Raw genomic sequence first — 23,546 nt, 5'->3', positions numbered from 1 at the left:
TCACGTCTGCGGCAACAACCAACACGTGGAGGCTTAATAATAATGATGATAATCCTCGGTTTGACATAGCGCCTCATCACGTCCCTGAGGCGTCTCAAAGCGCTTCATGGAATATATTGGAAAGTGGAGTGACCGTGTATTTTGTGGGCGTGATGCGGTAGCCAATTGCGCACAGCGGCGTCCCGCACGCAATCGCCCTGCGCCGTGGGATCTTTAACGTCCACTTGCACAGGCAGACGGGCCTTCGATTTTAACGTGTCATCAATCCTTGCATTTGACATTTTATGGGTGAGTTCATATACGCAAGAGTTACTATTCTCTTAAACGCCTTACAGCACCTTATCACTTCGTTGAGGCGGTATCAAAGGGCTGCACAGGATGTACTGTAAAATGGAGTGATTGCGTATTTTGTGGGCGAAATGTGGCAGCCAATTGCGCACAGCAGTTAAATAAAAAAAGGCAAAACGGCCTGGCCAGCCTCACGTCTGATACTGAACCCGGTACAGGTGACAGCTCCAACAATCACCTCCCAATGACATTTTGTGACTTGTGTTCAGACAGTGCTGAGACAGGTTTCACTACTGTTTTGCCTCATCCGTGACAGCTACATGTTGATTCAATATTGCTGTTGCGTTTGGTCCCAATTAGTGACCATCCTCCCTCGCAGGGAAGGGGAGGGAGATCAACAGGGTGTCCTGGGAGCTGAACTGGCTCCAAGGTGATGTGCTCGGCAATGGAATCGAGCCAACCCTCCGTGGCGGTCTCCAATCAGGTTCCTGAGCCAGGAGGGTCTGCGGTTCTCCAGGTCACTGCTGAGGCCAGAACCAGCCTAGCATTGGGGCATAGGTTCTTCCCACTCTACCCACCATAAGTCGACATAAATAAAAAGAATCTGATCACTCAATCCACGGCTGTTTGTGGGACATTGCTGTGCACAATTGGCTGCTGAGTTTCGCTCACAGCTCACTTTACAATGTATTCAGTGAAGCACTTTGAGACATCTCAATGACGTGATCAGGCGCCAAGTCAACTGCAAGAATTATTATTATTATCATTATGATGACCCTGACATTTCCATGTTGAAGTCCGAGGCTGATAATTCTTCCTACCCTTTGCCCGTGAGATCGTTTAATCTCCGGGTTTAAGCTAACAGTAACTCTTACATATATGATCTCACCCATAAAATGTCAAATAATTGACAGAGAAAGGGGGAGGTGGGGAAGGAAAGATGGGAGGGGAGAGGAGAGGGATGGGGGCTGGGGAGAGGGGGAGATTGTGGGGGGGGGGGGGGGGGGCATTAGGAAAGAGGAAAAGTAAATGAAACGGGTACATCTCACTTGTGGTAAACCCAGCATGGAAAATATTTTTTGTTGTGTCGTTTTTTTTTTGAGCGTGACAATCTGTGTGGGTGTCATGCACTGAGTAAGAAGGTGTGATGAGCAAAGTTAGCAAGAAAGCCGCAGACGTATTTTTAACCTGACCTTGTTAAAGAACTGCCTTCTGAAGGCACCATTCCTGACAACTGGTGTCTGTATCATTCATTGCCGAGGGAGATGAGAAGCAGTTTAGATGACCAACCCTCACCAACTTCTTTCTTTCTTTCTTTTAAAATAAAACCCTTGGTTTTAAAAACCGATCGAGGTGAAAAAGCACATTACTGTATGTATGCGAGAGAGAGAGAGAGAGCATAAGAGAACAAGACCAACCAACTAGGCTTAGTTAATGCAGAGAGAGAAAGAGAGAGAGAGAGAAAGAGAGAGAGAAACTTGCTCTCTGAGACAGGAAACAGTGAGAAAACCAAACACGGAAAGAGTTACAGGAGTTCTTCAACTGTGCGGTCGGGCGAGGATTGAGTTGATTGGTCAAGACAGTTAATCATCTTAAACAACAAATGATAACCTGTGCTCCCGATATCGAGCATTGGTAAAATAACTTTCACAAAGGGTTTGTGTGTGTGTGTGTGTGTGTGTGAAGAAGAAAGGAGGCAATAAGAGATGGTTAGTCAAAAGTTCTTTTTATTTAACGTTTGAAGTTCCTTTATGGCTGTTTGGCCCACAAAAATGCACAGTCACTACGCTTCACAGTGAAACCCTTCCGATGCGAAAAGCACAATGTCAAAGCCAAGGGTTATTATTAACATCAACAACAACAACTAGCACTTACATAGCGCCTTACGCCCTTCATGCGGAGTGGAGCCTAAACAGCTAAAACCACATAGCTTGCCATTGATAGCACTGTGTGGCAAGGTTTCCTGCTGCTTGTCCAGCAAGGGCCACCCTACCCTTTAAGGCATTGGCTTGCGGGTTAACAGGAGCTGAGTGGGAGGATTCCCTGCTCCCAGTGACTGGTCTGCCCTTCCAGGTCCGGCCGAGGAGCCAGGCCGGCCTGTGACTCCAGCAATTACTCCAACACACACTTCTCAGGTTCCCCCCAAGTCTCGGCTCTTGCCAACCTGTGCTTAATACTTTCCGGGAATGGGTAAGCAGGATGTATCCCTCCAGAGAGAGAGAGAGAGAGAGAGAGAGAGAGCGCATTCCATCGCAACAGCCTATCTCTGGGATTTCCGTGTGTAGGTGGGATGCATCGAATTTTCAGTCTGGTTTGGAGGCTCTTAGCGGAAACGTTTGGATTTCCGCATGAATTAGACACCCGGCTAACTAATAAAAAAAATAGTGGTTCTCTTTAATTGATGCAGAACAGTTTATCCTATTGGCTTCACAACAGCAGCAGCAACAACTGGCATTGATAATATTGCTCTAGAAAGAACAGGAAAAATGCAATTTACTACATGTCTGGTTTACGACTTATAGCATACGTGGGATGGAATTTGTGGTATTTCATAACGCATCAGATCACAATCCAAGCCATTATGAAACTACACGCATATCACTCTCAATAATCCTAACCAGATCGAGATGCTTTTGAAACATACCCACACAACCCAACGACGCTTAATAAAGAAAGAGAGAGAGATGCAAAGTGCTATATATCGGAAGTAAGAATAGGAAACGCATGTATTCCATGAATGGGATTGAAATCACCAAGGGGGCATCTCAGAGATCCAGGCGTGTTAGTTGACTCATCGCGCATCGTGGCAAATCAGCGTGAGTCAGCAATAAACAAGGCAAACAGGATGCTGGGGTACATTGCTAAATCAGTTGAGTGTTTATAATAATAATAATACTCCTTGCATTTGATACAGGGCCTTATCGCATCTTCGACACGTCTCAAAGCGCTTGATAGAATATACTGTAAAGTGAATTGACTGTATATTTTGTGGGCGAAACGCGGCAGCCAATTGCGCACAGCGGCCTCCCCACAAACAGTCGTGGATTGAGGGACCACATTATTATGATTTTTAAAAGGGATTATTATCCCCAGAGAGCGATCCGCCAATCGACTAACAACCGCATTCCTACTTACTGCTGGATAAACAGAGGCGCGTGTGTGTGGAGTAACGAGACTTGCCTAAGGTTTCGCTCTGCCCAGGAATCAAACTCGGGTCCTTTTGCTTGCGAGACGAGTGCTCTAACCACTATAATACACGACTCCACTGGGTAATTAACGATTGGAACAGGTTACTAGGAAAGATAGTTGAGGCCAGGACACAGGGACCTATTCAAAAAGCTGCTTAACGCTGTGGAGGAGACGAGAAAAACGCTATATCAAATGCAAAGATTATTATTATTATTAATGCTGTGATAAGAGGATGGATGATTGGGTGTGTGTTCCGGAGGGATGAAATCTTATGGGCCCGAGGGCTTTCTTACCGTCAACTAACCTTATGATCTTATCATTTTAATTGTAATAACATAATAATAAGAGCCTCAGATATCAAATTATTATTATAATAATATAATATATCAAATTATTATATATATAATATATATATAATATATCAAACTATATAAAATTATTATTATTATTATTAATATGGAATTTCTTTGGCTACAGTTTAGCGCCGATCTGTTTTGAGTGTCGAGAAACAAAAATGTTCTTTTCGATATGATTCGGTGTTAATATTGAAGATATCTCTCTGTTGGGAAAGTACTGCGTTCAAACAGTCGTATCTTTTCTAGGAACACGGGAACAACAACAACAAATTACATTTGTGTAGCGCCTTTCACATCAGGAGGACGTCCCAAGGCGCTGGACAGGAGTAGGCCATTCAGCCCCTTGAGCCTGTTCCGATATTCTATCAAAACATGGCTGAACTGTACCTCAACTCCAACCATTTCTACATCTAGTGACCAGTGTATAGCCTCCTTCCAGACATCATCTCACTGCAGATTAAAATAATTAATCATTCTGACTCATTTTACTAATAAGCTGTTATGGCATTTAAAAGCTCAACGATTACCTGGTGTGTGCATCAGAGAAGGGAGTATCTGTGCACGAGATTGTTGTACGCTATTCCTTCCCTCTACCAGCCCTCTCGTCTCTACTGAGGTCCAAACTCCCACCTGTTTCTCTCTCCCAGCGTCCTGGCTGACGATCCCCCCCTTCCCCCCCCCCCGGAGAGAATCTGCCGCTCACTCACTTCATGGCTTTTTGCGGGAGCAAATTGACATCTTCCCAATCACAGCATCGAGATTGGGATTCTTATACGAGTCCCAGTGTCCTGGCCTCAACCCCCCTGAGTGGCAACCTGTTCCAGTCATTAATTACCTTCGAGAGTAATTAACGCTTTCTCTTCTGTTTCGCTTTAAGCCCTCCGAGACGCCGTCCGGGGTGAAGCGCTACATAAGTGCAGGTTTTTGTTGTTGTACTGTTTTCCCATAGGAGACAGAGTAAAGCTAGGCCTAGATGGAATTTCTACCCCAGCCTCGTGGAGAGATACCTACTGTCTTAGATCAAGTGATCAAGGTAGCTTTTGAAGTGTTCAATGAGACCGTTCTTGATAGTGACACACAAATGTTCTCTGACGATGGTTTCACACGTCTCTCCTGTGCGGTGCGTTGCATCAGCTGTCTGATGCTCTTATTGCTGCACTTGTAATCTGCCCAACACACAATTCTTGCCCAAGTCAACATGAGCAAAGCTCTGTACATAATAACAGTAATCCTTGCATATATTCCTTGCACTTGATTATGGCGCCTCAAATGTTCAACCGAGGTTCCATCTGCCTTGCGCATTTGCTCGACTTTATGGTATATCTTCTGAGGCTCTTTGAGATGTCTCCACGACGTGATAAGGCTCTATATCAAATGCAAGGATTATTATTATTATTATTTCTTATTATTATGTTATTACAATTTAAATCGCTCTATAGAGGTAGTTTCTAAGTGGTTTCCAGACCGATTACACCGCTATGTTACATATGAATGCATATATTTCGCTCACCAGGTGATCTTGTCAAGCCGTTTCTGAATAGTTTCATTGCATCGATGATTAAAGAAACTATGTTTGTTTTATACCGGCGCATAAGTCTGTTATTATTATGATAATAATAATTTTAACTTTGAGACGTCTTGAAGGCGCGTTAAGGCGATATATCAATTGCAAGAATTATTATTATTAATAATATTATGGTCTCAGATCCCTCAACATTTGTCTCTCATTCTACACATGCACTTACGCCTTCCTGCCTAACGAGCTCAGTTGATTGAGCGGTAAACGTAGTGACTGGAAGGTGGTGGGTTCAAATCTACTCACTCTTCTGAGGTTCGTGAAATGTGTACGAACGTAAAGTGGAGTAACCGTGTATTTCGTAGACAAATGAGGCAGCAAATTTGCAGCAAATGTCCCCACAAACGGCAGTGAAGTGAGTGACCAATTTTACCTGAGGGGGGATTGTTGGCCAGGACACCGGGAGAGAAAAACTCCCTTTTCTTTTCGACAAGCTCCATCGGATCTTTGAACTGACACAGATAAACTGTTACGATTGCCCGTATTAATCTTGTTCCATATCATTTCTAATCAGTCACGTTTTGCAAAGCATTTCATACGGGCACCATATAACTGCAAGTTATTATTGTCATCAAAAAACTACATCAAGTCAGACTAAAATTAGCCATTCTCCCCCACAGCGCAATGTGCCTGAGAATAGCCGTGACAGAATCCGAACAAATAAGTCCCCAACGTGATAGCACCTCTCTGTTTGGCTAACAGTAATATTTCTGAGAAATTAACAACTTGCCCCACTTCAGGCTCACAGACACTAACTGTTCTTGATAGCTCAGCGTGAGGTTATTCCTGCTGGCTTTTGGAACCACCCCGATTCTCAGCAGTCTTCTGAAATCCCGCCTATTCTGCCGACAATATAATACTAATAATTATTGCCTTTAATAATACTAATACTAATAATCCTTGCATTTAATATAGCTCTTTATCACGCCTTCGAAACATCTCAAAGCGCCTCACAGAACGCAATTGCACACAGCATTGTCCCTCAAACAGTCGTGAATGGAGTGACCAAATTATTCCTATTTTTTATTTTTTTATTTTTTGAAGGGACTATTACCCCCGGAGAGCAATCCGCCAATCGACTGACAGCCAGGTTCCTACTTACTGCTGGGTGAACAGAGGCGTGTGGAGTAAAGAAACCTGCCTAAGGTTTCGCCCCGCCTGGGAATCGAACCCGGGTCCTCTCGCTTGCGAGGCGAGTGCACTAACCACTGCGTTACAGGATTCCACGTGTAATTCACTTTACATAGAATCGAAACGCAAGACAGATCGGGGGCACTGAGCAGGTAGAGGAGGAAGGAAAACTTAAAAGGGTTGTTGATGGCCAACGAACTTTGGAGGTAAGTTGCTGAAGCTGACTACAAATAGTCATAATGAAAGAAATATTGAAAGGAAAATGAGTAAGGTTGCGAGACGTGTCTGGCTCCTTTGTATGTGAAGGTTTAATGCTATCAGTATTGGCTTTCACAAACCAGTTCCATTCCCGGTCCTGCAGCCCTGAAGTGGTGTTTGAAACCCACAACATTTTGGATTCAGAGACAAAAGTGCCAACAACTGAGCCAGCCTGGAACTTGTAAGGACGATTTGCAAAGAAAACACATTCTAAACCCCATAACTATGATGATGAGAACAGGAAGTGGTGTGAGGTTGCCCTTGCTTTATTCTGTAAACCGATGGCTCTGACTGGGGCTGAGAAACTAAGAGGCTAAAACAAAGTTGGGCAAGTAATTGAGAACAAATAGCAATTCTTATGTTCACCAACGCACAGGCACTACGGGGAATGGCCAAGGAAATGGAATTAGAGTAGAAAGCTCTAGTCTAGCTCCAGTACAAGGCAATGAGGAACAAGTATGGGAATGGGATTAGAGTGGAGAGCTCTATGGCTCTAAGGTAGCCAAATGATGTGCTAAAGTCCGTTCCAGAAAGATTCCAGAACATTCATATTCTTTTAGCACGTTATATGATATAATAATCATGATCCCTGCATTTGATACAGCGCCTTATCATGTTGTTGAGATATCTCAAGGCTCTTCACAGAATATACTGTAATGTGAATTGACTGTATATTTTGTGGGTGAAACGCAGCAGCCAATTGCACACAGCAGTGACCCACAAACAGTCGTAGATTGAAGTGACCAAATTATTATTATTATTTTTTTAAAGGGATTATTACCCCCGGAAAGCAATCTCCAATCGACTAACAACTGGGTTTCTACTTACTTCTGGGCAAACAGAAGTGTGTGGAGTAAGGAAACTTGCCTAACGTTTCACACTGCCCCGGAATTAAACCCAGACCCACTCGCTTATGTGAGAGCGAGCTAACCGTTTGCGCATCAGGACTCTTCACATTTCATCGGTAGTGCAGTTTGCCACTCATTTACATGGTGGTGGCCAACCACAGATAGATCTCAACGGCACAGCTCGGGAGACGGAGAGCATACAAGAAGCAATTTATCACACTTCGAAGAGGGCCCAACAACACTGTGCAGTGACATATTTTTAGAACGCTTTAGAACGCGTGACGAGGTTGGAAGTGTTAAAACTGGCGGGTTCTTCTTTCCAGGGACTCCGCTTAAGGCAAAGCCACCTGGTCACAGCGAAACTGCCTGTTATCTTGCCACCTCATCTGTCCCAGATCTAGTAAGAGCTATTCATAGGAAAAGCGGTGCTGTAATAAGGACTCGGTATCATAGACTAGAACTGTGGTGTGTTTCAGCCCACAAAAGTGAACAGACACCTCAAGTTATTCTATCTGTTTACTGGTTTGTTTGTGGGTTGTAAAAGAAAAGCTCCTTCTGTTTCAATGACCACAACGATTCGTTTTTTTTCTGTAAGAAAAGCGTTAACAACAAAAAAAAAGTTTGCGTCTGAGACTTCTGTTTATTGGGTCAGGTGGCTGCAAGGCCTACATATTTTTTTACGCACGCACAACTCCCTATTCTGCCCTTTTTCTTTAAATAAGAAGTTGATCTTTCAAACAAGAATTGAACTTTCCAACGCCGATATGATTCATTATATTACATTCACTGCTGAGCTCAACTGACTGCCATGCTTCGCCCACAAAATACACAGTCACTACGCGTTGCAGTCCTCTCCGTGAAGCCCTTTGAGACGTCTCGATGACATTATAGGCGCTATATCAAATGATTATTATAACTCGTTGCGCACGCTATGAAACAGCTCAAATGCGCAGTCACTACACTTTTGTCGAAACTTTGCGAAGATTGATCTCTACATGAAGTGCAAGGATTATTATTATCTGTGGGCGAACGAGGCAGCCAAGTTACACACAAGCGACGTCCCACAAACAGCCCGACCCCCTCTAGGTTGCCTACATTTCACCCCTCTGCATGGCACAGTTTTTTTTAAAAAGGCATGTCAAGGCACGTGGAAGAAATAAATGTCGGGGTTGGGATGGGGGGTGGGAGGGGGGAAGGAGTTGGTGGAGGTGAGTTGAAAGGCAGAGAGGAATGGAAGAGATCATAGACTGCTGATTGTGGGAGGAATTATTCATTGACAGAAGGGACTTGTCTTAGGAACTGAGAGTTCAAGGGGGAGGAATGCAAATTCAGAAAGGCTTTTCGAGACAGGGAGTCTCACAACTCTAACGTATGACCCTCTGAAAGGAAAAACTGTGGTTAGATGTAACCTTCTCTTTGGTTTGACATTTTTTTTCTGTACACTTGCACGTTTCTGCTACTTCCATAGCACTAGGGACTAGAGGGCTATAATTATAAGAAAGCTATAAATAAAACGAAAGGAAGGTTTAGGAGATTTTCTTTTCACACAATGAGTTTCGCCCACAAAATATACCAGAACATGGGGACAGGAGTAGCCCGTTCAGCACCTTCAGCCTGTTCCGCCATTCTACTAGATTGTGGCTGATCTGTACCTCAACTCCAAAGTCAATTGGCTTTACAGTATATCCTGTGAAACACTTTGAAATGTCTCAACTGCGTGATAAGGTGTTATATCAAATGCAAGGATTATTTTTATTATTCTTGTTGGGATGTGGAATGCCCCGGCAAGTAAGGTGGTGGAGGCAGAGACCATTATGGGTTTCAAGAGGGAAATAGACAGATGTATGAAGGATAGAGACTTGAAGGGGGTGTGGCAGTAGGGTAGGGTAGTGGGATTAAATGAACACCTTGCTCTGAGAGCCAGTACAGACTCAATGAACTTGATTGGCCTTCTTTGGTGCTGTAAATTTCTATGATTCTTCCAAAGCGTTGGAGTTGAGGTACAGATTTTTAAAAAAACAATCACTAAAATGACACTGGGCGAACTAATCAAAGGATATTTCTATGGCCTGACCTGTGTCTGCGTGGAGTCTCGTAGCTCAGTGGTTACACCTCTCGCCTTCAAGCGAGAGGACCTGGGTTCGATTCCCAGCAGGGTGAAACACTGGGCAAGTTTCCTTACTCCCCGCGCCTCTGTTTACCTAGCAATAAGTTGGAACCTGGTTGCTAGTTGATTGGCAGATCGCTTTTCCAGGGGTAACACCTTAAAAAAATGTGGTCACTTCAATCCACGACTGTTTGTGGGACACACTGCTGTGTGCAATTGGCTGCCTCGTTTCTCCCACAAAACATACAGTCAATTCACTTTACAGTATATCCTGCGAAGCGCTTTGAGACGTCTGAAAGACGTGATAAGACGCTATGTCAAATGCAAGGCTTAATATCATTATTAATATTATTATTAGAGATCCTCCGAGGTTTAAAAGGCCGTCGCGCCTTTTGAGGACGCCTCTCCATAATTATGCGTATGGGGTGGATAGCTGTGTGTGGGTGACTGCAGGATCTGTCGGGAGGGTGGGCCCCACCAACGTTGCACTTATTTTTCTAACCTCAGTGCTGCACGAAACAGCTGAATGTGCAATTAATGAGAAACACACTCCGTAGAAACAACCACAAATGAAGGCCGGTTTTAGTGGGAGGTGTTCAAAGCCTTGCACCACAATGTCATTCACTCACGACCCAGAAACTGCAGCAAATAAAATGTGCCGCCCTAGAGAGAGAGAGAGAGAGGAGAGAGAGACACACACACACACACACGCACAGAAAGAGAGCAAGAGGGAGAGAATACGTCAAATTATAAAAGATCGAGATCACAATATTTTTTTCCGCACAATAAGTTACACAAACTTTCTAAGATGACGTCAAGTTTGCTGTGGCTTACTTACGAGCTCTGCGCCGCGATGACAGTCAACGTTAAATCATTCGCTGGGCTTCGAACTCTCTACGTCTCAATGACACTACACTACCTGTCCTCGAGAGAAACTACCAAAAGGTTTTGTGGGCAGCGGAGCAGACAGAGTGGGGCGGTCGATTTGTCTTGCAAGAGTCTCGCTGCAGTCGACAAACAACTTTAAAGAGGAACCTATTCTTCTGAGATGAAACAAAAGATCGTCTGCTCACAGCTACGATGCCTATGTTCCCCTAAATTAAGTAACAGTCCTTCACCTCATGGCATCTTTTGGAGGCACTGCTGGGCGCAAATTGGCAAATTGGCAGCCTCAATCTCCCACAAAGCACACAGTCACTGCACTTTTCGGGAGTCCTCCAGACGTGAAAGGCGCTGCACCAATTGTAAGGATTATTATGATCCATTATTATTAATAATAATCCTTTACAATTTTAATTTCATATAAATTTAATTTGTAATGGAGTCCTGTAGCTCAGTGGTTAGAGCACTCGCCTGGCAAGCGAGAGACCTGGGTTCGATTCCCGGCAGAGAGAAATCGTGGGCAAGTTTCCTTACTCCACGCGCCCAATAATAATCCCTCAAGAGGCAAAAAACAATAATAAATCGGTCACTTCAATCCACGACTGTTTGTGGGGACGCTGCTGTGCGCAATTGGCTGCCATGTTTTGCCCACAAAGTACACAGTCAATCAACTCTACAGTATATTCTGTGAAGCGCTTTGAGACGTCTCGAAGACGTGAACAGCGCTATATCAAATGCAATGATTATTAATATTTATAACATCTGTTTACTTCCCTCATAAAACCAACAATGGCCTCTGCTTTGAAATTTATTAAATAACAATCATAATAATTATGAATAATAATTGTTTAGCAATTGTTATTATTTCATTATTATAATTTTCTTTCACCGGCATTTTTGAGGTGGGAGCATTGAGTTTGCCCATTTGCCGTGTCATCTTTGGAAAAAAAAGGCCACATTTTCCATCAATAAGTGAGACAGTCACAAAGTTACTCATCATCCTCTAGTCATCATCCCAATATTAATCATAATAATCCTTTCATTTGATATAGTACCTTATCCCTCATTTAGGTGTCTCAAAGCACTTCACAGAATTGACTGTAAAGTGGATTGGCTGTGTATTTTGTGGGCGAATAATAATAATGTACAATAATAATTTTAATAGTTGCATTAATCATAATAACCCTTTTTCGCATTTGTTACAGCGCCTTTTAGGCCAGGAGGACAACAACAACAACACCACCTTACATTTGTATAGCGCCTTTCACATTGGGAAGGATGTCTCAAGGCGCTGACGTCTCGAAACACTTTGCAGACGAACGCTTCAGCCAATGTGTACACAGCAACGTCTCGCAAACAACCACGAGGTGAATGATACGACCAATAATCATACAACCAATAACAGACCCCCTCCACCACCTCTCTCTCCTCTGTGTTACAGGAGACTTGGGTCACCGTGTCGGTGGCTTGTATCTGCTGCCAGTCTCTAACGCTCAGCCTGACATTCCCCATTTGCCTTTGATCTCGCCGAGGGCTAATGGCATGCAGACAAAATGGTTTGGGCTCGAGACCCACCTCGGCCAATTTCCTTGTCGGCAAACACATTTCAAAGCACAGACTCCGCACAACCCCAGGAGGAAATACTGTTGACACTCTACTAAACGCTACTTTGCTTCGTCTAATTGAATTCTGGCTAAATTATCCTCCCGCCCTCCCACTCCACAGTTTATCTGGAGTCTGGCTCTCTGTTTTTTATTGACTAATTATACCAATGTTTTTCCCGCAGTGGGAATATTTTGACTTAACTCAAAACTCCGCTCGATACAACGCAATGCATGTTTGTACTGTCCCCTTCACGCCAGGATGACATCTTACAATGTTTCGCGCTAGGCATCCGAGCTGGGGGGGGGGGGGGTGGTCTGGGAGGTAGTGAGACTTAAGAGGGTTGGGGACGGGTAAAAAAATACGTCTTGAGATAATAATAATAATCCTTGTATTTGTTATAGAGCCTTATCATGTCGTAGAGATGTTCCAAAGCGCTTCACAGGATATACTGTAAAGTAAATTGACTGCATATTTTGTGGGTGAAACATGCGCACAGCAGCGTCCCACAAACGGTCGTGGATCGAGTGACCAAATTTGTGTGTTTCATTGAAGGGATCATTACCTCCGGAAAGCTATCCACCAATCGACTAACAACCGGGTTCCTGCTGACTGCTGGGCAAACAGAAGTGTGCGTGTGGAGTAAGGAAAAGTGCCTCTGGTTTCACCCTGCCCGGGACTCGAACCCGGGTCCTCTCGCTTGCGAGGCCGGGGAGTTTGGCAAGTGCGGGACATTGGAATAATCGAGCCTGGACAGGATGAAAGCACTGCGTTGATGAAGGTGCTGGCCTTCGGAGGAGACATTAAACTCGAGTCATGCCTGTGCCTGTTCAGGTGAACGTCAAAGATTGCATTGCAATATTGGAAAAGAAAATGGAGTTTCCCCCGGTGTCCTGGCCAACAATCTGCCAGATCTAATTGGGCTTTGATTTAATTTATTAAAACTGACTAATGCTTAAATAAAGGTCACCAATGTTTCTTTAGCGGTTTTGCAAATGCCTTATAGGGATTTGTTTTAATTTTCTGCACATTGAGTCATCTCTATTCCTTGAACATTGCAATTATAGTATTCCCGTGTCCAGGGAGTGATTCATGCTGTGGGTGGTATAGTAGGTGTTTTGTACCTGTTGTTACTTTCCTTGTTGTCACCGATCTTCATGGGACCAGTTAACAGCACCGACCAACCTCAGATTAGAGAGAGGGGGAGAGAGAGAGAGAGAGAGAGAGAGAGGGCAGGGGGAGAAAGAGAGAGAGAGAGGAGGAGAGAGGGGGAGAGAGAGAGAGGGGGGTAGAGGGAGAGATTAGATAGATAGATAGATAGATAGACAGACAGACAGACAGACAGACAGACAGACAGACAGACAGACAGACAGACAGACAGACAGACAGACAGACAGACAGACAGATACCCATAAATGGTCGTCGATTGACTAATCAATTTGTTTTCTCAGAAATGTTTACCCCTGGAAAGCGATCCACTAATCGACTAACAAGCGGGTTCCTACCTACTGCTGGGTAACCAGAGGCGTGTGGAGTGAGGAAACTTGCCTAAGGTTTCGCCCTGGCCCGGGAATTGAACCCGGGTCCACTTGGTTGCGAGGCGAAGATGCTAACCACTACTCTACGGGAATTGTCCACTGAATCACCCTTGAGATATTTCCTGTTTAACCTGTAAGAATGCAGCAATGCTACTACAGCACATACACTCTCAATCTCCAGTGAATACAAAGACCCAACCCCCCCACCCACCCCCCACTTCCCCTTTCCCATTGTTTAAGGTTTTGATGACTATTACGGGATAACATTCGTAGCATTCCTTCAGCAATGCGTGTGTCAGCCTGGCTCAGATGGTAGCCCTCTCGCCTCTGAGTCAGAAGATTGTGGGTTCAAACGTCACGTCAGGACTTTGTACTCAAAGGCTGACACCTGATCCAATGCTGGGGTGCAGACCTCCATTGATGGGGATGCTGTTCTTCAGATGACACTTGTCTTCAAATACCTTCATGCCCTGGCAACTCCCTACCCCTCTGACCTGCTTACTCCCCAACACACGACCCGTTGCCTTTGCTTGACTGGCTCCGGCCTCCTGCGTGTCCCTCCGTTCCACCTTCGGTAATCATAATCCTAGCGTTCGATACAGCGCCTTATCACGTCTTTGAGATGTCTCAAAGCGCTTCGCAGGCTATACCCTAAAGTGAATTGACCGTACATTTTGTGGGCGAAACGCGGCAGCCGACTGCGCACAGCGGCGTCCCCCACAAACAGCCGTGGATTGAGTGACCAGTTTTGAATTTTTAATGCTAGGTAAACAGAGGCGGGCGGAGTAAGGACACTCGCCCGATGTTTCGCCTTGCTGGGCTTTCAGCTTGCCTGCCCCTGCTCTCCGGAGTCCCATCCGTCTCGCTCCCTCACTCAACCCTTTCAAGGTCCGTCTCAAGACCTTCCCCTTTGCCCGCGCCTTCGGTTCATCTTCCCCTCGTCCGCCACCACCCCCTCGGTTCCCTCCCCGGGCTCGGGTGCCAAGCCAGGACTGGCAAGTGCATTCTACATGTAAATTTATATGGTATTGTATCTATCCATCTGCCCACTCAGCCATTCACCCACCTAAGCCAGGCAACGCCTTGTTTTGTGCGATGATTTCATTAGCCGTCCCTGTACCCATTCTTGTCTGGGGAGCGCGGTGCGCGGCTTTGAACGTGTGTCAGATCGAATAACTACCTCACTATGGTCAGCCTAACCCTTCACGTCTTGGAAATCAGGAGCAGAGGTGAGTCACTGGAGCCACAGAGGAATCGAGTTTTGGAAAAATTCATAACTCTCAATTAAGTGGACGTGAATATTTATAGCTCTGGCAAAAGTTACGCTGCAAATTAACTAATGGCGTCACTCTTGCTCTCACTCTCTCGCTCTCATTCTCTCTCCCTCTCTCTTTTTGTCTCTCTCTCTCTATCTCTCTCTCGCTCGCTTACTCTTTCTTTTTCTCCCCCTCTCTCCCACTTACTCTCTCACTCTCCCGCCCTCTTTCTCACCCTCTCGCGCCCATTCTCGCCCGCTCTCTTCCGCACTCTCCCTCTCGCGCTCGCTCTCTCGTTCTCCTTCTTGTCCTCTCTCGCTATCTTGCATTCTCTCTCTCTCATTCACACCTTGTCTCCTTCTCGCTTTCTCTCACTTTCTGCCTTTCTCTCTACCTTGCCCTCTTTTTCTCTCTCGCTTGTCATCTCACGATCTCGCTCATTGGAGCTCTCTCTTAATGTGTGAAGTTTTGCCCCCGACCACCACTACTTCAAAGTAAAGCGGAATGACAGTCCGTTAGCTATCCTTGCCTTCATCTCAAATTCACTCCGAGTACGGGAATAAATTGGCTGCTCATTCCACCACTTTACACAAGGACTTCGCTGGAGTTTGCAATGCAAAATTATATATTATAATAATATTATATATTACAATTGTCTCCGCGACAATATTCACTTTGTTGCTAAGTTGAATCTCGTTCTGTGCAGCGCTCCGAGACTTTAAGGTGAAAACATGGCCGTTTGCAAATAACTCGAACAACCGCGGTGTAAAAATATCTTGAACCACGAGGAAGGTGCCTTCGCAAGCGTTAGCTGTCAGGAGCCGGGCTCGGTTGGTAGTAATCTCGCCTCGGAGTCAGAAGGTTGAGGATTCAATCCCCACGGGTCAAGAGTTTGATCTCAGAGCCCCCAGCGAATGCTCAGGCACTCAAAGCGCTCTGGGACACTGTGCCCTGAGTGAGGGGGGGGTGGGTGCTACCTAAATGCAAGTTGTTGTTGTTGTTGAGTGTTACTTTATTGGAGGTGTTGACGTTGGGCTTGGACGTGCAATCTTCTGTCTCACAGAGCGAGGTAACAGCAGAGAGAGGGAGGAGGGAACAATAATGATGATGATAATAATAATAATAATCCTTGCGTTTGATCTCCTCATCAAAACATGTCAAAGCGCTGCACGGGAACTGACTCCGCCAAGGGTAGCGACTGTGTCGCTGCGCGAGTCAAAAGAAGCCACAGACAGAAATGGGGTTGGTGCAGAAAACTCATAGGGGCAAAGCGGGAATGCAGATTTTTGTGGCGGGGGGGGGTGCGGAGAAGAATAAGGAGAGATACAGCAAGAGTGAGAGAGAGGGAGGGAGGGAGGGAGGGAGAGGATAAACGAGACAGGTTGCTGAATAGAAACTCGATGCCCCGTTAACAAAACGCAGCGGACCGGAGCCTTGGAGTGGCTCGGGATAGAGGATCGACCATGGTGTCGGGCTCCCGCGATAGGGAAACACACATTATTACGGTAGTCAGGTTTCTTTGCAAACAGCGAGTGCCAGAGTGCCAGAGATCGCCTTTATCTGGGCAGCTCTAATCCTCTCGCAAAGCCTCTTGTTTCCTACACTTGATCTAAGCCTCCTAGTTTTGTTGCCGGGGCCCAAAATCCATCAGAGGCTTTGTGGTTGGCTTACCGTGAGCAAACAGAACTGACAGGTTCCTTCCTCAGAGTAAACAGGACCCAGTTTCGGAGCTGGGCTTAAGGTCACAGCAACTAAAACCCATGCACGAGAGACAACCTCCCACCCCCACCGACGCCCCCAGCCCCCCCCCCCCCCCCCACCCATCTCCACCCCAACCCCACCCCAACGCCAACCCCAACCCCACTGCCGCCGCAGCAGAAAAACTCAACCTGGACTTCACTAATATCTAAGCAGATCCGGTCAGGAAAATATATTAAAAAAAAGCCATAAAATAATAATAATAAAGATCCTTGCGTTTGACACGGTGCCTCATCGTGTCTTCGAGGCGTCTCGAAGCGCCTCACGCGGTATACCGTAAAGTGAATCGACTGTATATTTTCTAAGGTTCCGAATTCCACCCAGTCTTAGCCTTCAACGTTATTTTTGCCTTAGGTAACGTCGAATTCATTTCGTTTATTCTGCCGCGCAATCGGCTGCGCGTTTTGCCCACAGAATGCACAGCTTAGAGTATATTCTGCGAAGCTCTCAACAACGTTATGAGGCGCTATGTCAAGCGCAAGGATCATTAGGGGTTATTAAAAACTTATTGCGCAATATTCCTTCGCCTATAAAACATACAGTCGCCACACTTTCACCCGACGTATCAAATGCAAGGATTATTATAACTATTGTTGTGAAGTGACTGTGCATTTTGTAGGTAAACGCAGCGGAGAGTTTTCACAGTGCCATCCTGCAAACAGCCATGACGTGAAGGTCCAATTTTTATTTGAGAGATTGTCGGCCAGGACACAGGAAAAGAGACACTCCCCCCTTCTCTTTTTGAGCACTTATTTATAGCACCTTTTATGTCAGGAGGACGTCTCAAAGCCGTTCGCGTAATCACTTGTCATGGAATCTTTGTCCACCTGAACTGATCCGAAGGACAGTTCTTCCGACAATGCAGTGCTCCCCCCCACCCGAGCGCTGGGCTGGAGCATTAAAGCCTCGGCTATGTTCATTAAGTCCCAATGTGGGGATTGAACTCACAACCTTCTGACTCAGAGGTGAGAGCGCTACTGACTGAGCCAAACTAACCTGAGTTTCTGAACCTGTAGAACGATGCAACAGGTTCCCTGGAATTGTGTGTGTGTGTATGTGGGGGGTTGGGGGAGAGAGAAACACACACACGCACACACCCTGCGTTCCATATTATCACTGTATTTTGCTGACAACCAGGCAAGTCCCATTGCTCGCTATTATATATAAATTAAAGTCAACTTCTTATCTTAATGACCATCTCTCAGGAACCGCTTAACATGAGGGAAAAGGAAGAGGCTGTTCATAGATTACATGTTAAGTGCAAGAGCCGGTAGGTGTTCGGAGCAAACTTTAGGTAGGGAAACAGATGAAGAGGGAGATAGGTCGAGAGTGTGTGGAGCAACACCTGTGGGAGTAGATTCCTGAACCAGTTCTGCACAACGTTAGCGAAGTCATTTGTGGTGACCCAGTGGCAATAATTATAAGGTGTCAGTCTGAGGCACTCTCACCTCTCAGGCAGAGAGTTGTGGGTTCGAGACCCACATTCGCACTTTCGAATTAAACCCTGCAATTCGATAGAGCGTCTTTCAGGTCGGGAGGATCTCACAGGATATACTGTAAAGGTGTAGTGACTGTGTGTTCACGCAGCACAGTGGTATCCAACAAGGAGTCGTGAAGTGAGTGAGCGACCCACTTCATCAGGGGAATTGCCGGGTTAGGGGTTCAGGTGGACGGACACCTTTGGTTTAACGCCTGGTCTGAAAGACGACACCTCCGACCGTGCAGCTGTGTCGGGACATTGCCGTGTGGAGTTGGCTCGTGCTTTTCATCCACAAATATACACAGTCAAGTCACTTTGCAATATAATCTGTGAGGCCTTCTAGACGTCTCAACGACGTGATAAGGCGCTGTATCAAATGCAAGGATCATTATTATTATTATTATTATTCATATTATTATGCCCTTTCTATGTAGGGTTGTCATATGAGGAGATGAGTACTGCGTCGCAGTGAAAACAGGACAACAAACCCTTCCATCTGAAATTTCTAGGCTGAAACCCAGCTCCGTTTGGACCCTGTGGATGAAGAGGATCTGTGTCTCCACAGAGTGACTGCATGCGGTTGCATCACCTTGACGAGCAGACAGTGGGCCCTGCCTTTGGGCCGAGGGATATTGAAATGCAAAGAGGAACTCGGTAAAAGGGTCTTGCGCGCAGCCAGTGGATTCTGAACAATGTGCCCTGTAAAGAGGGGACGAGTCGAGACCGGTCAGAGAAACTCACAAAGGCTTTCTTTGTGAATCACGTTCTTTAAAGTCAAGAGCTGTCGCACAACATCACAGGGAGGAGGACAGTCATGTTGAACGTAGGCTCCACGTCTAATTGACCCAAATTGCTTGATCTCGGAGAAAATAATAATAATAATAATAATAATAGTCCTTGCATTTGATATAGCGCCTTATCACCTCGTCGAGACGTCTCAAAGCGCTTCACACACAAACGCACACCATAAAGGTGGATTGTCTGTGTAACTTGTATCCATCTATTTTGAAAGATGTCAAACAGATGGATCCTTTGCTTCACTTTACAGTATAGTCTGTGGAGTCCTGTAGCTCAGTGGTTAGAGCGCTCGCCTCGCAAGTGAGAGGACCTGGGTTCGATTCCCGGGCCGGGCAAAATGTTGGGCAAGTTTCCTTACACCAAACGCCTGTGCTTACCTGGCAGTAAGTAGGAATAGGATTGTTGGTCGACTGGCGGATCGTTTTTCCAGGGGTAATAATTCCTCAAAAAAAAAGCTTGGTCACTTCCATCCACGAATGTTTGTGGGGACGCTGCTGTGCGCAATTGGCTGCCACGTTTCACCCACAAAATATACAGCCAATTCACTTTACGGTGCGCTCGCGAAGCGCTTTGAGACGTCTCGAAGACGTGGTAAGGCGCCAAATGCAAGGGTCATCGGCATTTCTTTTTCAGCGGGGAGTTGGTTGTTGGCGGGGCTGGGGGGCGCGGGGTGCGATGGGGGTGTTGGGAGGAGGCAGAGCGGGGTGGGTGGGTTTAAAGCCAGGTAAACCAGTATGCCCACAAGCCTGGCTGACCACAGGTTGACCTCTATTTACCCATATCCTGTGTGCAGTAAACACTCTCCAGTGCTCTCCTCAGCACTGATAAGAGACAGAAACACACGCAAACAATGAGGAAGCCCCTGCAGCTCAGCCTGGCTCGGTCACGAATGACCCAGCTTTAGCGGCTTAAAGTGCCTGCATTCTGTCATATTATCAGCTTGTCACTCAATAAAGCCAACTGCAGGAAGGTATAACTGTTTAATCGCCCCGAGACGCTAGATGAAGGGGCCGCTAAAAGAAATGCAAGTCGTTCATAGTATCATAGGACATTGCAGCACAGAAGGAGGCCATTCAGCCCATCGAGCCTTTGTCGGCTCTTTGGAAGAGCTCTCCAAATTAATCCCACTCCCCCACTCTTACCCCACGGCCCTGCAAGTGTTTCCTTTTCAAGTAAATATCCAATTCCCTTTTGAAAGAATAATCTGCTTCCACCGCCCTTTGAGGCAGCGCATTCCGGTGCTCCAGCATTGTTGTTGTTGTTGTTGTTGTTTCGCCCACAAATATACAGTCAATTCACTTTACAGTCTATTCTGTGAAGCGCTTTGAGACGTCGAGAAGACGTGAAAATGCGCTATATCAAATGCCAGGATTATTATTATTATTATTATTTTGTTGTCGTCGTCGTTGTATACAAATGTAATTCTGTATTGTATTGTATTTTTCGGCGTTTCGAACGCACAAGCTGTTGTAAGTTACCTTTGTTAAAAAATTTATGTATGTATGTATGTATGTATGTATGTGTGTGTGTGTGTGTATGTATGTATGTATGTGCATGTGCGGGCATGTATGTATGTATTTCTGTATTTATTTGTTGGTTTTGTCTTATACGAGAGACACAGAGCTGCAGAACCATGTAGTGGTGTGTTTCTGCCCTGGCACCGGAGTGGGTAATAATATCAATATTATTAATAATTCTTGCATTTGATACAGGTTCTTTTTATCGCACTGTCGGGTCCTCGTAAAACTCTACACAGGATTTCATGCCAAGTGCAGTTACTGAATTTTATTTGTGTACGTCGATGTCCCACAAACAGCCATGATGTGAATTATTTGGGGGGATTGTCAGCCAGGACGTGTGTTTGTATGTATGTATGTGTGTGTGTGTATGAGTGTGCGCGTATAAGTGAGTGTGTGGAGTCCTGTAGCTCAGTGGTTAGAGCACTCGCTTTGCAAGCGAGAGACCTGAGTTCAATTCCAGGCAGAGGGCGAAATCTTGGGCAAGTTTCCTTACTCCACACAGAGCCTAATAATAATCCCTCCAAAACCAAAAACAATAATAAATTGGTCATTTTCAATCTACAACTGTTTGTGGGACATTGCTGTGCGCAATTGGCTGCCGCGTTCGCCCACAAATATACAGTCAATTCACTTTACAGTGTGTTCTGTGAAGCGCTTTGGGACGTCCTCCCGACGTGAAAAGCGCTATATCAAATGCAAGGATTATTATTATTATTATTATATGTCAATGTATGAATGTGTATGTCTGAGTGTATCTGTGTGTATGTGAGCGTATGTGTGTGTATATGAGTGTATGTGTGTGAGTGCATCTCTGTGTATGTAAGTGTTTGTGTCTGTGTGTGAGTGTATGCGTGAGTGTGTGTGTGTATGTGTGTGTGCGTGTGTATGTGTGTGTGAGTGCAGTTGACAGACTGTTTTATTTCGGCTCTGTGGTTTCCTGCGATGTAGGGACATTCCAGCCTTAATGTTGAACCTGCAGCTTTCGGGGATGGGGGTCACCGTGCCGTTGTCAAAAAGCTCGGGGCCTGAGCTGATCTTCAGAATAATAACCCGACAGGAAACTTCCCACTTTGACAACAGGCGCTTCAAAGCGTCTCAAACCTGCTTTTGCTAACAAGTGCAGTGAGTCCATTTTGTAGGCAAACGTGGCAGTCAATTTACACGCGCAGCAAAGGCCCAATTGTGGACACTTCACAGTGCCCAGATTAGCTGCCAAAAATTAAAACAGTCACTGCACTCTGCCTCAGCTCCCCGTAAAGGGCTTTGAGGGTTGAGATTTGATGTCGTAGATGTTGTGTTGATCACGCAGATCGTCAGTGTGTCAAGTCGGGTTTCAGCTTGGCAGCACTTGTGGGTTCAAGTCCCACGTCACGACTTTGAACTCATAGTCCAGACTGAAAGTCCACCATATAACTGTTCAGGTGGACTTTAGAGATCCCACAGCCCTGCTCAAAAGGAAGGGTTTTTCTCTCTCTCCCGGCGTCCCGGCTGAATAATCCCCCAGATAACACTATCACTCGCTTCATGGCTGTTTGTAGGACATAGCTGTGCCCCGAATTGGCTGCCTCATTTACCTACAAAATAGAAAGTCACTACGCTTCACAGTAAATCCAGCGCGGCGCTTTGAGACCCTTTAACGGCGTGGTGAGGCTCTATAACAAGTGCAAGGTTATCATTCAGGACCTTGGGTTATAAAAATATATGTTAATTGTCACTTAGTTGTATTAGTTGAGACAAAAAGTTATGACTGTTAAGTCTCATAGGGGATTTTGAGGCCTAAAGTTTCTATGGGAGGATGAGCGGGTTTGGGATTGCGCTGTTAAGTTACAGGAGGCGTTGGGGAACACAATGTAGAGTCCTTCACGTCGGGAGGAACGTCTTAAAGCGCTTTGCGTAGCTGGTTTGGAACCTGAGGGGCAGAAAGTGGGGTGGGGTGGAGGGAAGAAAGACGGTGTGGTTGTGTACGCAAGGTGACCAAAAGCATGTTCGAAGAGATAAGGTGGGCTTTAAAAATAGGCAGCGAGGGGGGGACCAAGTCCAAGGGGCTCTGGGATGGAGTTCCAGAGCCCGGGGGCTGAAATAGTTGGTAGCGCGCCCCCTGGTGGTGATGGCGGAGCTGTTCTGGTGGGGGAATATACAATACAATACAAAATTAGATTTACGCAGCGCCTTTCATGTCGAGAGGTTGTCCCGAAGCGCTGGACAGTCAGTAATTTGGACCGGTGATAGGGGAGGTGGGGTGGGGGGAGTTTGAGATCAGGGAGGGTGGGGAGGGTGGGGGTAGGAGGTTGACTGAAGGCGCGGTCGAAGAGGAGGGTCTTGAGATATGCCTTGAAGGGAGGGGGTGAAGCGAAGGGAATGTGGGGAGTTCCAAAGGGTAGGGGCAGAGAGGCTGTAGGCCCGACCGCCGATGGTGGGACATGAGGCAGGCCGGGAAAGTAGGGTTTGAGGAAGCGAGGTTCTTGAATTCGATGTGGTGGTGGCTGGGGAGACATAGCAACACACGCACACATTAATAAAATAATAAATCATCTTTGCCTTTAATACAATAATCACCTTTCACTTGATATGGCGACTTTCACCCCGGGAGGATGACTCGAGGCGCTTCACGGGATACACTGTAAGGTGTAGTGACTGTGCATTTTTACAGGTAAATACAGTCAGTACGTGTGTCAGCCTGGCTCAGTTGGTAGCATCTGACTCCGAGGTTTGTGAGTACGAGCCCCTCGTTGGGGACTTTGAGCTTGGCTGAGGCTTGTGAGACGTTAAACCAAAGTCTCGTCTGAGTGTAGTCAGGTGGACGTTAAAGATCCCACACGATGGAGTGTTCGCCTACAAAATGCACAGTCGTTACAGTTATGCACATATCGTGTGATGAGCTTTGGGACGTCCTCCTGATATGAAAGGCCCTTTATCAATTGCAAGGATTATTATTATTATTACTATTACGGTAACATTG

The 23,546-nt window shown here is 45.9% G+C and overlaps 1 non-coding gene across 1 annotated transcript; it reads left to right on the top strand.

Moving 5' to 3' along the window:
• The first annotated feature begins 11,078 nt into the window (after positions 1–11,078).
• Positions 11,079–11,147, top strand: trnaa-ggc. Its single transcript has one exon. It is a non-coding gene; the product is annotated as a tRNA-Ala (tRNA).
• Positions 11,148–23,546: the final 12,399 nt, after the last annotated feature.

The sequence above is a fragment of the Callorhinchus milii genome, unplaced genomic scaffold (genome assembly GCF_018977255.1).
Source record: "Callorhinchus milii isolate IMCB2004 unplaced genomic scaffold, IMCB_Cmil_1.0 Scaffold5, whole genome shotgun sequence".
NCBI lineage: Eukaryota > Metazoa > Chordata > Chondrichthyes > Chimaeriformes > Callorhinchidae > Callorhinchus > Callorhinchus milii.
This window is presented reverse-complemented; position numbering and strand designations above follow the sequence as displayed.